This window comes from Xenopus tropicalis, chromosome 5, assembly GCF_000004195.4.
Source record: "Xenopus tropicalis strain Nigerian chromosome 5, UCB_Xtro_10.0, whole genome shotgun sequence".
NCBI lineage: Eukaryota > Metazoa > Chordata > Amphibia > Anura > Pipidae > Xenopus > Xenopus tropicalis.
Genome location: NC_030681.2, coordinates 9763508 through 9780572, shown reverse-complemented (window position 1 = coordinate 9780572; position 17065 = coordinate 9763508). Strand labels below are relative to the sequence as shown.

General features: G+C 41.4%; 1 long non-coding RNA gene across 1 annotated transcript; it reads right to left on the bottom strand.

The window, feature by feature from the left end:
• Nucleotides 1-4737: 4737 nt before the first annotated feature.
• LOC116410837 lies at nucleotides 4738-8465 on the bottom strand. The gene is made up of 3 exons (XR_004222665.1): nucleotides 8386-8465; nucleotides 6845-6938; nucleotides 4738-4957 (listed from the first exon to the last, which is right to left on the bottom strand). It is a non-coding gene; the product is annotated as an uncharacterized LOC116410837 (long non-coding RNA).
• Nucleotides 8466-17065: the final 8600 nt, after the last annotated feature.

The following is a 17065-nucleotide window of genomic DNA, read 5'->3' as shown; positions in this document are numbered from 1 at the left end:
AACCGTCTGTGCCAATTCCAGTCGTTATAATTCGATCATTTGGCCCCAGGGCCAAACGACTGAATTAGCCTTAATACCCCCAATATCGCCCACCCGTAGGTGGGGATATTGGGAGAAGATCCGCTCACTTGGTGACCTCGCCAGGCAAGCGAATCTTTAAATGTATGGCCACCTTTAGTTGGGTATTAATATGCTCTATGTATAAGATAAAGTTGTGCCATACAGTCTCTGTAGATAAGGAGAGTGGGGATGATAGCAAATCATCGCTAACTGGATAATGTTTGTTATATTACATGTTTAAGTTTCTCTGTATTCGAGAGCATTGTAGCATTGGTATGCAGGTAAGAGACCAATGTACCCCCTTGCCAGATGCCTCCAGTAGTGAAAATGCCATACAGTTTCCATATGGGGTTATTTTCTACTTTAGCAGTTACAGACAAACAAAAGTTGTTCCAGAGGGGGGAGTTTATTGGTAAACTGCATAATTCATACAGCTCTTTGCCAGACATGACTTGAATGTTGTAGACTGCTGTTTGGGTTTTTTTTTTATAAGTAACCAATCTAAGGAGGTGCATTTAGCACTTAGCAGTATCCTATGGAGTTGATAAAGTCATTAAGAGGTTGCTTCTTCAACCCAAGCAGCTAAGTTTTTTAATTGGGCCACAATATAGTACGGGAAACTGTTCGGGAAAGCAACTACCCTTGACGTTTGCCTCTAATCAGGGTATTTATACTCAAACGGGGCAAGTACCAACCCAGATCAACTGCCTAAAGGTTGTGTCAGGAGTTGTAGAAAATTACTTTTTAATTAATACGAGAGCTTGTAGAAGGATCTAAGTCCCATGTTTATATTTTTGTCTATATATTCTCTTCTCCTCTGTCCTAATTCTTTCTTTCTTTATTTTCCCCTTCTCCTTTATCTCACACATTTGCTCCTCTCGTGCTGCTGTTTTTTACTCTTTTCAGTCCCTTTTTCCACCAACTTAAGAATGGAACGCCAAGTAGATGAGTGGATCAGGAGGACTACTGGTGGTCATATCAGAATATATTTCATGCTAAGGAGGAAGAAGAATGACATTGCTTGGTCTTGCACCAGAACCCATACCCCCCAACTGTCCCGCTTTCCACGGGACGGTCCCGGTTTTAATAGCGCATCCTGCTGTCCCGGATAGTTCCATGAATGTCCCACATTTCTGAAATACATTATGGAAATGCGGGACATTCGTGGAACTATCCCTGACAGTGGGATGCGCTAGCTCGTGTGGATTCTGCTTCTTATGCGGCTCCGTGCGCGGAGGTGGCACGCCCTTTTATAAGGTTGCACCCCGTGTGTATTGACGTCACACGTACCCACGGGGCGAAACCTTATAAAAGGGCCTGTTGCCACCGTACAAGGAGCCGCAAATGGAGCAGAAGCCGCTGAAGAAGGAGGAGCATCTATGGGGGGCACTGTGTATGGGGGGTACTGTGTATGGGGGGTACTGTGTATGGGGGGCACTGTGTATGGGGGGCACTGTCTATGGGGGCACTGTGTATGGGGGGTACAATGGGGGCAATTTGGGGCACTGTGTATGGGGGTACTGTCTATGGGGGCAATTGGGGGCACTGTGTATGGGGGGTACTGTATATGGGGGCAATTGGGGGCACTGTGTGGGGGCGGTACTGTCTATGGGGGCAATTGGAGGCACTGTGTATGGGGGGGCAAAACTGGTACATAGTTATAACTCACTTATAACTGAGTTGCTATATTGTTTTCCTTAGGTAGTACAGTATGAGGGTATAGCACATTTATATATATATAACTATATAAAAGGAGTATTTTTTTTTTAAATGGGGTGTGGTAATTGGGGCGTGGCCACAAAAGTGGGTGTGGTCAAAATCTTTTTGTCCCTCTTTTCATTTTTCAAATGCTGGGAGGTATGAGAACCTAGCTTAGAACATTACTTTGCACATTCTCATTTGTGCAGGAAGTTTTTCATTATTCATTTCATTGAAGTAGATTCCTATTTGTTCAGATGTTCTTTTCCTTAATGGCGTGAAGGAGGTTGCAAGATGATTGATGATAGACTAAAAAAAAAAAACAATATTATCTAGTAGGTTCACATATTTAATATTTTATCACTAACAGAACTTATTTAAAATCCACACAACAGACTGGATGAGGGCACCGTGAGCTTCCCGGGATCTCCTATTATATTGTGTGTGTACGTTTGCTCAGCAGAATAATTGATCTATAATATAATGTATGGGCCGTGGGCATAAATAACCTCTTTATCATACTGTAGGCTCCAGTGCTGACAATGTGCAAGCATTGGTGAACAACAAGTCATTTGCTGTATAAATAATGGACATGGAATAAATCAATTCGACTGTTTGATTAAACCAGAGGGAAAAGTCTATAAACAAATATATAATTAGAAAAGGCAAATGGCCATTTATCAAACTACCACCTGGATTTTATTTTATATTATAGATATTTATATCTTGTCATAGATATTCTGGCACAGCACTACTCATATGCCATTTTTCCATAGCAGTGGACTCAGGTTGTTTGTTGAGGCTACAATATGGACTTTGGTGGCTGAAACCCAAGGAAACCATCTTAACAGCTGCTTTCTCCTTGCAGCATTTCTTCAAAGGGATTTATGAATGCATGAGAGTCTATGATAAGTGCTCGGTGGATTTGCTCTTGGGATGCACTGAATCCAGCATTCGGTTCAGGATTAGGGCAAGATTTTTTGGCAGGATTTGGATCCGGCCAAACCCAAGTTCCTGGCTGAACCCAATCCGTATCATTAAAATCATGTGACTTTTGGTCACGTGAACATGGAAGTTAAACATTTTTTTATTTAACCCTTCAGTTGCCTGATTTGAATATGCATATTAGGATTCAGGTTCAGTTCGGAATGCAGCTAAATCTTTTACGAAGGATTCGGGGTTTGACTGAACCGAAATGTTCACAGGGTAACCCTTTGTATAAGGGTTGGTATAAAGGTGATACCTTTATTGGCTAACTAAGATAATCATAGCAAGCTTTCAGAACATTTTAGTTCCTGAACCGAAAAATAGTGGATTCGCTGCTCATAGTAAGCAATGGAGGGAAGCTGAGGGTGTTTAGGCACCAAAGGTTGCAGGAAATCACTCAAGACAATGTGCTTGTGCCTCGATAAAGAAACCAGTGGATTTCAAGCAATATTACAATTTCTGGTATAAGATCAATAAGTGGTTGACAGACCTGTTGTTCCGGATGGTGTTGCATTACAATTTGTATAGGGAAACTTCTTACACTTTGAGAGTCTTACTAGAGTGGAGATTCATCACACATAAATGTATGGCCCTTGGGGGAAAAGATAGGACAGGCCAACTGCTGCATCCCATCCATGTTCAAGAAGCTTCTCCTCTCGTTGATGTGGATCATCAACTCACTCAGACCATTCTGCCCCTTGACTGGATACGTTCAGCCTTTGTACCATTGATCTACAGAAACCAGTGACCCAAAGGATAATATAATGTATGATTCTTCCCTCCCTGTGACCAGTAGCCTGTAAATCTGGAGAACAGGGCTTGGGCTTTTTCTACCTTGGGCCTGGCGGCACTGCCCTCTTTTGGCTGATTTGGCCAGTGATCTGGAAGTCATGGTTACAATTTTTGAGGAGTCTAACCACACTTTTACTGCTAAGACTACACTCCCTGTTATTCCCTTATTATCGCTCATTCGGCCTGCTTTCTGTCACTCCTTCTACTGGAATTTGCTTGGCATTAAATGACTTCTGTCCTCTATTAGAATACTGTTAGGAGTAGGGATTACAACAAATCCAGGATTCGCTTTGGGATTTGGCCAAGACCCGGGATTATTCAGCAGGATTCAGATTTGCCCATTTGCCTGGCAAAGCCAAATCTTTAAAATAGCATGAATTTTTTGTCACATAAACAAGGAAGTTGAAACATTTTCACCGCAGTTCTCTTTAAGGGTTCTTCAGTGGCCTTATTGGCATTTGCACATTAGGATTCAGTTTGGTATTCAGCCCAATCTTTCATGAAGGATTCAGGGTTCAGCTCAATCCCAAAATAGTGGATTCGGTGCATCTAGGGTTGCCACCTGTCCGGTTTTGACCCAGACAGCCTGGTTTTCAGAAAGGGATGTCCAGGTCTAAACCTGCTGCCGGGTTTTCCAAGTTAGGAAGGCAGGATTCACTGAAATTGACACAGCGATTGGCCAGCTACATTGTGGCCCCGCCTTTTAACCCGCCCTGTGATGTTGCGGACCTGCCTCTTCCCCGCCCCCGTGATGTCACTGCCCCCTGCCTGACGACAAATGCCGGCATAGGTGGCAACCCTAGGTGCTTCCCTAGCTCAAAGGGGAAACCTTTTCAGTAACCCCCTTACCAGAGGGGTAGTCTCTTGCCTCTGCCCAACCTCCAGATCCCATATAACTGATTAACTTGTTTTTCCTAGGGTCCAGCTTTCCGTCAGTTTTACTAAATATTGGTTTTAAATAGAGAATACAATTTCATTTTCTATACCAGGTTTGTGAATAAAATGTAATGGTTAAACTTGCCATCTGTAGCGGAACCTAGGGGGCTAAACATTAAATACAATATAAACAGTTTTTCTCTATTTCATTGCAACAAACATATAAAAAACAGGAAATTATCTATAAACCATATGAGCCAAAATGCTCTAGATGGGAACACAGTGACCCGTTATAATTAAATATTTGATCTGGAATTCATAAAATGACAAATACGCCTCTTTATAGGAGCTGTGTTTTTCATGTTAATGCTTTAGTGAACATGTTCCTCTGCCGCAGAACAGCAGTCTGAACATGAACTTTCCCTCCACACGGACAAACCTTTTCTGACCTTTTCAAGCTGAGACGGGCCAGAGGTGGGACATCAGAGCTGACAGTCTGTATTTTATACGTCAAGGGAAGGAAAGGTCTTCAGTCCGTCCAAACCTGCAAATAATAAATACTGAATTCCCTGCATGCAATGGAAATATAATGATTTATATTATTATAGGGGACTGTATCTGTGTTGCCCAATCTATTCCAGATGAAAACAGATCCAAGGGGGACTGTAAGTAAATCAATAAAAAACACTCAACTTTATCACTGGTAAAAAATTGTGGTTTGGGGGTCAGAAATAATCCCATCTCATTTAGCATCCAATCCTTGAGTTGGGGATTCTAAACCAGAGGCACATGTAGGGATTTAGGGTGTGTTGCTGTGGGCCATCAGATTACCCTTGGGGTTTGCCAATGGGAATTGTATAAAAATTGTGGCTTTCATACAAGAATCACACAAGGACAACTATTACTGAACATGGCACCCCTAGGGAAATTTGCCATCCCAATATTTTTGCCATTCATTCTCGAACAATAGATACCTCACACCCTAGCCTTAAAGAGATTCTGTCAGGATTTGTATAGTATAGTTTTTATTGCAATATTACACTGTTCAAATTGCAAATAATTGACTCTTCCATTCTGAGCTTTGAGAAGGAGCCAGCGCTACACATTAGAACTGCTTTCAGCTAACCTATTGTTTCTCCTACTCCCATGTAACTGGAGGAGTCCCAAGCCGGACTTGGATTTCTTACTATTGAGTGCTATTCTGATACCTACTGGGAGCTGCTATCTTGCTCCCTTCCCATTGTTGTGCTGATCGGCTGCTGGGGGGTTAGGGGGGAGGGATATCACTCCAACTTGCAGCGCAGCAGTAAAGTGTGCCTGAGTCTGAGCTTTCAGAAGGAGCCAGCGCTACACATTAGAACTGCTTTCAGCTAACCTATTGTTTCTCCTACTCCCATGTAACTGGAGGAGTCCCAAGCCGGACTTGGATTTCTTACTATTGAGTTCTATTCTGATACCTACTGGGAGCTGCTATCTTGTATAGTATATTTTTATAAAAATTGTTTATTTAGATCAAGCAGAGTTTTACATATGAGCTTGTTTATGCCATATATTTTTATTAGGGATGCACCAAACCCAGTTTTTTGGGTTCGGCCAGACCCCCAAATCCATCCCAAGGGATTCGGACAAATTAGCATATGCTATGCTAGTTGTGGGATTTCCTCCCAGAATCAGTGGTACTGGCTAATAGATTATATAGGTACAAGAAGGTGCTGGGAATACAGGGTTTTCCAACAGGATTATGGAAGATGTTACTGTGTTATCTGTTTAAGTTGTGTTACTGGTTTATATTTGGCTGCTTTGAACATTTTCTTACAAAACCCCACATTCACATTATCTCACTCCCTGACAATTACGTTCTTGTGTTCTGAGAAGCCGTGATTACATGTCTGAATTCCCAACAAACACAAGCCTATGGGGGACGTCTCCTAATTACATTACACATGTTATCTGACAGGTTTAGTCTGTCGATGTGGGAACCTTTCCCTGTCAATTATGTTCCTGTTTATATTATGTTTATGTCAACATAAATATGTTTTCATGTATTTGTGGGGTGCTTAAATGCAAGCCATCTTGCTTGAACCCCCACGTGAGTGTTTCTAAGGTTTTCTTAACATTTATCAATAAAACGTTTATACAAATTCAGTCTCTTTATTGTTATTTTATGGGAAGCACTTGGGTTAGGCTGCTGTGTGTTTATCCTGTAGACTGAAACATTCGAAAAAGCTAGTTGGTTTGACTTTTTAACAGATAGTGGGCCACCACTTGATTATTGGTACAAGGGTCAGGATCCCCCTGGCAGAGGGTTGCCCTAAAAGGAGCAATTTGCCACTTGGGAAAGGACCAGGATTATGGATGATGATCGATTGGGTTAGGGCAAACCATGATATATTGGCACAATAATAGGGGCAGGGTAGATCAGGAGTGTTACCATTCATGCAAAGTGCATTTTCTTTTCCTTGGGTCCTCAACTACTTGGGTCTTCATAGTTAATGATGGTGGGTTGAAGTGGCCCTTGGGTGAAACTGTAATAAAAATGAAATAAAATATAATGAGTATATTGCAAATTATAGTACAGGTATGGGATCACTTATCCGGAAAACCGTTATCCAGAAAGTTCCTAATAATGGAATGGGTATCTCCCATAGACTCCATTATAAGCAAATAATTTTAATTACCCCTTATTGGGGCAGAACAGTCCTATTGGGTTTATTTAATGGTTAAATGATTCCCTTTTCTCTGTAATAATAAAACAGTACCTGTACTTGATCCCAACTAAGATATAATTACCCCTTATTGGGGGCAGAACAGTCCTATTGGGTTTATTTAATGGTTAAATGATTCCCTTTTCTCTGTAATAATAAAACAGTACCTGTACTTGATCCCAACTAAGATATAATTACCCCTTATTGGGGCAGAACAGCCCTATTGGGTTTATTTCATGGTTAAATGATTCCCTTTTCTCTGTAATAATAAAACAGTACCTGTACTTGATCCCAACTAAGATATAATTACCCCTTATTGGGGCAGAACAGCCCTATTGGGTTTATTTCATGGTTAAATGATTCCCTTTTCTCTGTAATAATAAAACAGTACCTGTACTTGATCCCAACTAAGATATAATTACCCCTTATTGGGGCAGAACAGTCCTATTGGGTTTATTTAATGGTTAAATGATTCCCTTTTCTCTGTAATAATAAAACAGTACCTGTACTTGATCCCAACTAAGATATAATTACCCCTTATTGGGGGCAGAAGAGCCCTATTGGGTTTATTTCATGGTTAAATGATTCCCTTTCTCTGTAATAATAAAACAGTACCTGTACTTGATCCCAACTAAGATATAATTACCCCTTATTGGGGCAGAACAGCCCTATTGGGTTTATTTCATGGTTAAATGATTCCCTTTTCTCTGTAATAATAAAACAGTACCTGTACTTGATCCCAACTAAGATATAATTACCCCTTATTGGGGCAGAACAGCCCTATTGGGTTTATTTAATGGTTAAATGATTCCCTTTTCTCTGTAATAATAAAACAGTACCTGTACTTGATCCCAACTAAGATATAATTACCCCTTATTGGGGGCAGAACAGCCCTATTGGGTTTATTTCATGGTTAAATGATTCCCTTTTCTCTGTAATAATAAAACAGTACCTGTACTTGATCCCAACTAAGATATAATTACCCCTTATTGGGGGCAGAACAGCCCTATTGGGTTTATTTAATATTTAAATGATTTTCAGCAGACTTAAGGTATGGAGATCCAAATTACGGAAAGATCCCTTATCTGGAAAACCTCAGGTCCTAAGCATTCTGGATAACAGGTCCCATACCTGTAACACAGAAAAACAGCTGCAATATAAACGCTTCACTGCTGGCACAAATGATATGTAACTGTGTGGATGAGGTGTTGCTGAGGTGCTGGCGGCTTTAGTGGTACCTTAGTGCAGGTTATTCCCATATGCTTACCAGCGATGTTACCATGGGGAAGAAGATGGATAATGGTATGCTTCTTTCACAGCATGGGCTACAAAATGTCTGGACTCCCACAATGCACTGTAATAGGTCACATGTTAGAAGTAGGTGGTTCCAAAGGTTGAAAGATTACACTGCAAAATGGTTTCCTGCATATACAGTAATCAGCCAGCAGAGGGAGTTCACTGCCAATGAGTAACAAGAAATGGCAAGATGATGGAAGCTTATGCTGGAGACTAGTGATGTGTGGGCCGGCCCAATACCCGCGGGTCAGGGGGGGGTTCGAGTTGGGTGCGGGACACTACTGGAGACATGACAGTAGGTCGGTGATAACAGAAGGGCCACCTACTCACATGCAGGAACATGTATAAAACATGTAATAAAATTAATTAAACTAATAATGAAAAAGGGGGTGTACACATGGCTGATACCCCTGCCAGACCCACCCAAATCTGTGAGGCAGTTAGAGGTCTCTTTCCTAGGAACATGCTCTTTACCATCATTTTACCTTCTCATCCACCTCCCCATACGCTCCATGCTTTGTGCAAGATGCTGTTTTGTTCCTATGGGAGGATACGGGGTCAGACTTGCCTGCCAATGTACCAGTACTGGGAATCCAATTGTCTATCCCATAAGGACCCAACATGGAGGAGCTTCCGTGCTTAGGTTTTTTGCTTCAGAGGGGGCCGGGGGGGGGCGGTGCGTTGCTAGTACAGGTATGAGACCTGTTACCCAGAATGCTCTGGACCTGGGATTTTCCGGATAAGGAGTCTTTCCGTAATTTGGATCTCCATAACTTAAGTCTGCTAAAAATCATTTAAACATTAAATAAACCCAACAGGGCTGTTCTGCCCCCAATAAGGGGTAATTATATCTTAGTTGGGATCAAGTACAGGTACTGTTTTATTATTACAGAGAAAAGGGAATCATTTAACCATTAAATAAACCCAATAGGGCTGTTCTGCCCCCAATAAGGGGTAATTATATCTTAGTTGGGATCAAGTACAGGTACTGTTTTATTATTACAGAGAAAAGGGAATCATTTAACCATTAAATAAACCCAATAGGGCTGTTCTGCCCCAATAAGGGGTAATTATATCTTAGTTGGGATCAAGTACAGGTACTGTTTTATTATTACAGAGAAAAAGGAAATCATTTTTAAAATTTGAATTATTTGCTTATAATGGAGTCTATGGGAGATGGCCTTTCCGTAATTCGGAACTTTCTGGATAAAGGAGTCCATACCTGTATAGAGAGACCAATGACAATCTCTGCACAGTGTATGGCCATCTTTACTGTCTACTAGAATTAAAAAAGAAGCTGTTCTTTAAACTTAAGGAGTTTATCGGAACTCGTACTTGGTCTTAAGTTCAGATCTCTGTTATTTTTACCTTATTTTATAGATAAAGAGATATTTGTCATCTGTCTGCTCTGTGCTCATTTATTCCCCCTAGTTTACCAGTTAATGATACACCTGCAAACCCATTCCTTGTCCTTTTATAATGACAGCGGAATTAAATAGCCCATAGCAGCCCATTATTTTGGGTTATTTAACACCGTATGCTGGTTGGCCCATTAGACATCGCAGCCATAGGAATGTGTATAACACTCAGACTACAACATGTGGCTAAAATTAGGCACAATTTGCATTTCAGCCTCTCCATCTCGCCTTAGAGAGAAACGCTCACGCAGCGACCAATCATTTGGGCCGTTAGATACGAATGAGTCAGAGGGCTTAAAAGATGATAAATGTGCCATTTGCGGCTGATTATGGCAATTAGACATCCAGTCGACAGGAGTCGCCCCTGTGAGTCGCGGAACTATCAGCTCGGCAGGTGCTTTGGGGAATAACATTTGAGTCATGGGTTCAAAGTAAAAAGCCAAACTCTTCTATCCAAATGCAGAGATATAATTATGTCTCCGGCTCAGAAACTGTTCATTAGCAGCGTGTCAGCCAAAAACCTGTTATTTGAGTGCCCCGGTCTGACAGGACCTTTCTGTGCCAGTCTGTGACTCAGTAGCCGATGCCCCCTCTCCCAGGCACAATGAAGCCATAATGGGCGCCGGTTTGGGAGATGCTGATGAAGGTGAAAAGCTGCTGGATAGGAGTCTGTGTCACCGGGTCAGAACATTACATTGCTGCCCCTGCCATTGTGCTGGGGTTAATGCTGGCACTGACTGGCACCCTCAGCCTGGCACCCGTCTACGGGGGCACAGGCTGCTGAGCGTTGGGAAATATAGAATATTATTATTATTAACATTTATTTATAAAGCGCCAACATATCCCGCAGCGCTGTACAATAAGTGGGTTACATACATTGGGCATACAGAGTAACATATAAAGCAATCAGTAATTGATACAAGAGGTGGAGAGAGCCCTGCCCAAAAGAGCTTACACTCTACAAATTTATTATTATTATTAGCATGTATTTATAAAGCACCAACATATCCTGCAGCGCTGTACAATAAGTGGGTTACATACATTGGGCATACAGAGTAACATATAAAGCAATCAATAACCGATACAAGAGGTGAAGAGAGCCCTGCCCAAAAGAGCTTACAATCTACAAGGAGTAACATATAAAGCAATCAATAACCGATACAAGAGGGGAAGGGAGCCCTGCCCAAAAGAGCTTACAATCTACAAGGAGTAACATATAAAGCAATCAGTAACCGATACAAGAGGGGAAGAGAGCCCTGCCCAAAAGAGCTTACAATCTACAAGGAGTAACATATAAAGCAATCAGTAACCGATACAAGAGGGGAAGGGAGCCCTGCCCAAAAGAGCTTACAATCTACAAGGAGTAACATATAAAGCAATCAGTAACCGATACAGGAGGGGAAGGGAGCCCTGCCCAAAAGAGCTTACACTCTACAAGGAGTAACATATAAAGCAATCAGTAACCGATACAGGAGGGGAAGGGAGCCCTGCCCAAAAGAGCTTACACTCTACAAGGAGTAACATATAAAGCAACCAATAACCGATACAAGAGGTGAAGAGAGCCCTGCCCAAAAGAGCTTACAATCTACAAGGAGTAACATATAAAGCAACCAATAACCGATACAAGAGGTGAAGAGAGCCCTGCCCAAAAGAGCTTACAGTCTACAAGGAGATATATAGATAAGATTACAGTATATACAGTATCGGGCAAAAATGCTTAAAAATCTGAAACAAAATGGAATGAAACTAGGGTTGCCACTGGTCCAGTTTGGACAGCCCAGTTTTCGGTAGGACTGTCCGGGTCAAAACTACCAGCTGGGTTTTACTAATTTGGAAAACCGCCAAGGTTTCTTGAAGATTGGCCAATCGCCACATCATAGACCCGCCCCCACAACATCACCACAGACCGCCCCTGTGATGTCACACCCCACCCCCGTGACATCACGCCCCGGCTCCCTGCTCAGAGTTCCTGGGCAGGAGAGGTGGCAACCCTAAATGAAACAGTGGATTTATGATGTGTCTGTGTTTAAATATTTCTCTTTTTTTTGGAATGAATTTGTGTTTTTTAATGTTTTTCAATTTTTTTTTTTATTTCAGTTCTTGTTCTCCCTGTTCCACAGTTTCAGTGTTTACTGACATACAGTACTGGGCACAGTGAAAGGGGCTGTTTAACGTCAACTTAATGTTAGTATAATTTTAGATATAGAATGTCCTATTCCCCGCAACTTTGTAAATGGTCTTCACTTTTTAGAGCTAATTTTAAGCAACTTTTTAGTTGGTTTTTTAATTATTTGCCTTCTTCGTTTGCAGTTTTCAAATAGGGTCACTGACCCCGGCAACCAATTGCTCTGTGAGGCTCCAGTTTTATTATTATTGTTCCTTTTTATAACTTATTTTTCTGTTAAGTTCCTCTTCTATTCATATATCAGTCTCTCATTCAATCCACTCATAGGTTACTAAGGTACTTTGGACCCCAGCAACCAGATAGCTGCTGAACCACCAAACAGGAGAGCTGCTGAAGAAAGAGTGAAATAACTAACTACATCATACTAAAAGTTAACTCAAAGGTGAACTTCCCCTTTAAATTATATGCCTTTTTCTCTAGACTCTTTACAGGTTCCAAATGGGGGGCACTGACCCCGGCAGCCAAAAAACCCTTGCTCTGTGAGGCTACAATTTTATTGTTTTTGTTACTTTTTATTATTTTATTTTTCTTTTTTATTCTGGCCCTTTCCTATTCATATTCCAATCTCATTCAAACTACTACCTGGTTGCTAATGTATATAAAACCCTAGCAACCAGATAGCTACTGAAATGGTGAGATTGTGGGCCAGAGTAGGGATAGTTGTGTGCTGAGCCCCTTTAAAGATATTTTTGCGGGGGATCCCGGCGCACCCTAGTTACATCACTGTGCATTACATCATAGTACAGGGAATCCAGTGCCGCAATAGAGCCCAGTGCTTACCCCCTGCCCACCCACCTCTAGGTGCTGAGCCCAGACACTAATGGGTGCCTCTGTGCTCCTAGAGCTCTACTACTTGCATTTGGGGACACAGTAAATACTAGGGATGCACTGAATCCAGGATTCCGTTTGGGATTCAGGCAAGATCCGACCTTTTCCATCTTGGGGTTCAGCCGAATCCAAAAACAGTGCATCCCCAGTAAATAGACGCTTTTTTGCTGAAGCGAACTGGGACAGATTCACTCATCACTTGCCCCTATTATCATGTGACTGTTAATCTGGGCAACTGTGTCTCCCCTGCCTAACCCCAGTCCCAGCCATGACAGTTACTATTTTAATGGATATTACCCCATAAGCCGACCCAACCAAGAGGGGCAGAAGGGCTCACCTGTATTAGAGTCAGACTCACACAGACTGCAGGGATCCCCATATTAGGGGGCAGAGAATCACAGAATGTAACCAGAATAGAGTCATTAGTTATAAATGTCACACAGGGATGAGCTCTGGTCACCTCTACTTATTCAAAATGATCTTTGTGTAATACCATGTGTAATACTGGAGCCTGATACCCCCCCCCCCCCCCAGCCAAATATACTACCCCAGCCCTGCCCAGCTCCATTAAAGGTGAGGAATGACTCCTCGCTCAGCTCACACTCTAATCCTGGGGGGCTACAGTAAATACAGAAATATTATCATTAATGCATGGGCTCCCCTAAAAAGGAAGCAAATGTTACATTTATCAGATTGCTATATATATGATATTATTATATATCTGCAAACCCATGCAGGTGAAATAGGTCAGAATGAGCATGAAACCAAAAAAAGTAAATTATTACTGCTCTGGGCTACTGTCACTTACCTGAGCTTAGGTACCTGCTCACAATATACAGTATATAGACAATATAACAATTAAAATGCAAGGCTGATTAGTAATGAATTCAGATTGATGTTACATGGCAGCTCAGAAAGCAGCGCAGTCTGCATCAGAATTATATCAGCTCTGTATCATCAGCTTATATGGCAGATGAACCTCAATTTCTGCTTGAGGAATTCCCCCCCCCCCCCCCCAAGCTAATCAGTAGCAGCCCAGAGCCCACTGAGCATGTACAGTGCCACTGGCACATTTCACTAATGTAATAATGATGTTTGGTCTAGAGCCATCATGCCCCACTCAGGCACACAACAATGTGCGGATCCAGTTTTTAGGGTGTTTGGCCTGTGCCGCCACAAGGGGTGTTATACTGGAGGGGCGCCAGAATGAGCAGGGCTGGAACTAGGGGTAGGCAGATGGTAGGCAGAAGGGAAGTGGGGGGGGGGCGAGGTGGCTGGCTGGATTGCCTAGGGTGTCGAGCCGGTATGGCCCACCTCGGAGACTGACATCCTACTTTTATCTATTATCTATCTATCTATATATCATCTGTCTGTCTATTAACTGACTGTCATCTATTTATCTATCATCTATCTATTTATCTATCTATCTATCATGTATCTCTCTTACTGTCTATTTATCTATTATCTATCTATCCATCTATCTATATTTATCTATCAAGTGACTGTCATCTATTTATCTATCATCTATCTATCTATCTATCTATCTATCATCTATCTCTCTACCTATCTATTTATCTATTATCTATCTATTTGTCTATCCACCCATTTATCTATATATTATCTATCTGTCTTTCTATTGTTCTATTATCTATCTATCTATCTATCTATTATCTATCTATCTATTATCTATCTATCTATCTATCTATCATCTTTATCTGTCTATCAACTGACTGTCATCTATCTATCTATCTATCTATGTATCTATCTGTCTGTCTACCCATTTATCTATGTATTATCTATCTGTCTTTCTATTGTTCTATTATCTATCTATCTATCTATCTATCTATATCTATCATCTATCTATCTATCTATCTATCTATCTATCTATCTATCTATCTATCTATCTTTATCTGTCTATCAACTGACTGTCATCTTTCTATCTATCTATGTATCTATCTGTCTATCTACCAATTTATCTATATATTATCTATCTGTTTTTCTATTGTTCTATTATCTATCTATCTTTATCTGTCTATCAACTGACTGTCATCTATGAATTCAGATTGATGTTACATGGCAGCTCAGAAAGCAGTGCAGTCTGCATCAGAATTATATCAGCTCTGTATCACCAGCTTATATGGCAGATGAACCTCAATTTCTGCTTGAGGAATTCTTTATCTGTCTATCAACTGACTGTCATCTATCTATCTATCTATCTATCTATCTATCTATCTATGTATCTATCTGTCTATCTATCTATGTATCTATCTGTCTATCTACCAATTTATCTATATATCATCTATCTGTATTTCTATTGTTCTATTATCTATCTATCTTTATCTGTCTATCAACTGACTGTCATCTATCTATCTATCTATCTATCTAGTAAGGAAGTGGATAGCTCCAGGTTAATTTCTGTTTGAATCTGGCCAATAATATTGCAGGCCAATGGCTATTTGAGCAGATTAAAGCGAACGGGTTAAATTGACAATAAAATGCTACAAATCCTGAATAAAAGCCGTGTAACAGTGACTTCCCAAACAGAATTTCTCCTGCTGATTTGCAGCAAATTGTGCTGCCGCGCGTGGAACTCTCTTGCTCGGGGTGTAAATCTGCCATGTGGAGCAAACCGGCTGTTTTCCCCCGGCGATCATTTGCTATTAATTATTGCATGATAATTTTGACCTAAATGCATCGGAGCAGAGCGTAATATTCCCCAAGGTGCTGGTAGGGAAAATGTCCAGTTGCAGTTTGTCAGTATTATTAGGTGAGTCTGTGGCACTATACAGAATTTATCTGTAAATCATAATCCTGACAGGGGAAGTGTCCCCTCATGGTGCCGGCACATCTATTCACTGCAGTGATACAAATGCCCCCCCAGGGGTGTAATAATAGAGGCAGGGCACACCAACACCTGCAGGGGGCAGTCTGACTTATAATACATCACTCATGTATTATAAGGGATAATGTACCCCCTACTGTAAATGATAAGGATATTAGCAGTCACTGAGGGGTTCTGTGCCCATATAAAGGCACAAGGCTGCAGGCTGAGTTATATAGGGAACTCTGAGTATCACTCATGTATTATAAGGGATAATGTACCCCCTACTGTAAATGATAAGGATATTAGCAGTCACTGGGGGGTTCTGTGCCCATATAAAGGCACAAGGCTGCAGGCTGAGTTATATAGGGAACTCTGAGTATCACTCATGTATTATAAGGGATAATGTACCCCCTACTGTAAATGATAAGGAAATGAGCAGTCACTGAGGGGTTCTGTGCCCATATAAAGGCACAAGGCTGCAGGCTGAGTTATATAGGGAACTCTGAGTATCACTCATGTATTATAAGGGATAATGTACCCCCTACTGTAAATGATAAGGATATTAGCAGTCACTGGGGGGTTCTGTGCCCATATAAAGGCACAAGGCTGCAGGCTGAGTTATACAGGGAACTCTGAGTATCACTCATGTATTATAAGGGATAATGTACCCCCTACTGTAAATGATAAGGATATTAGCAGTCACTGAGGGGTTCTGTGCCCATATAAAGGCACAAGGCTGCAGGCTGAGTTATACAGGGAACTCTGAGTATCACTCATGTATTATAAGGGATAATGTACCCCCTACTGTAAATGATAAGGATATTAGCAGTCACTGAGGGGTTCTGTGCCCATATAAAGGCACAAGGCTGCAGGCTGAGTTATACAGGGAACTCTGAGTATCACTCATGTATTATAAGGGATAGTGTACCCCCTACTGTAAATGATAAGGATATTAGCAGTCGCTGAGGGGTTCTGTGCCCATATAAAGGCACAAGGCTGCAGGCTGAGTTATACAGGGAACTCTGAGTATCACTCATGTATTATAAGGGATAATGTACCCCCTATTGTAAATGATAAGGATATTAGCAGTCGCTGAGGGGTTCTGTGACTATATAATCCTAATCCTTGTTTGTTTATGATAGGGGCACATTTAGTAGAAAGTATATACATATAATATAAATACAGAGTGAGAGAGAGGTCTGACTTCTCAAGTCCAAATCGTTTCCTTTAAACAAGCGCATGAAGCTGGAATAAAGGAGGGAGCGGAGAGGCTCTGTATCACATATAATACACTTGCTGTGCAGCGAGCTTGTTCCTTTGCTGGGAGGCTGCCGGGAGGAGCATTCATAATTAAAATGTTCCATTATGTATTTCCTTTTCACGTCCAATTTAAATG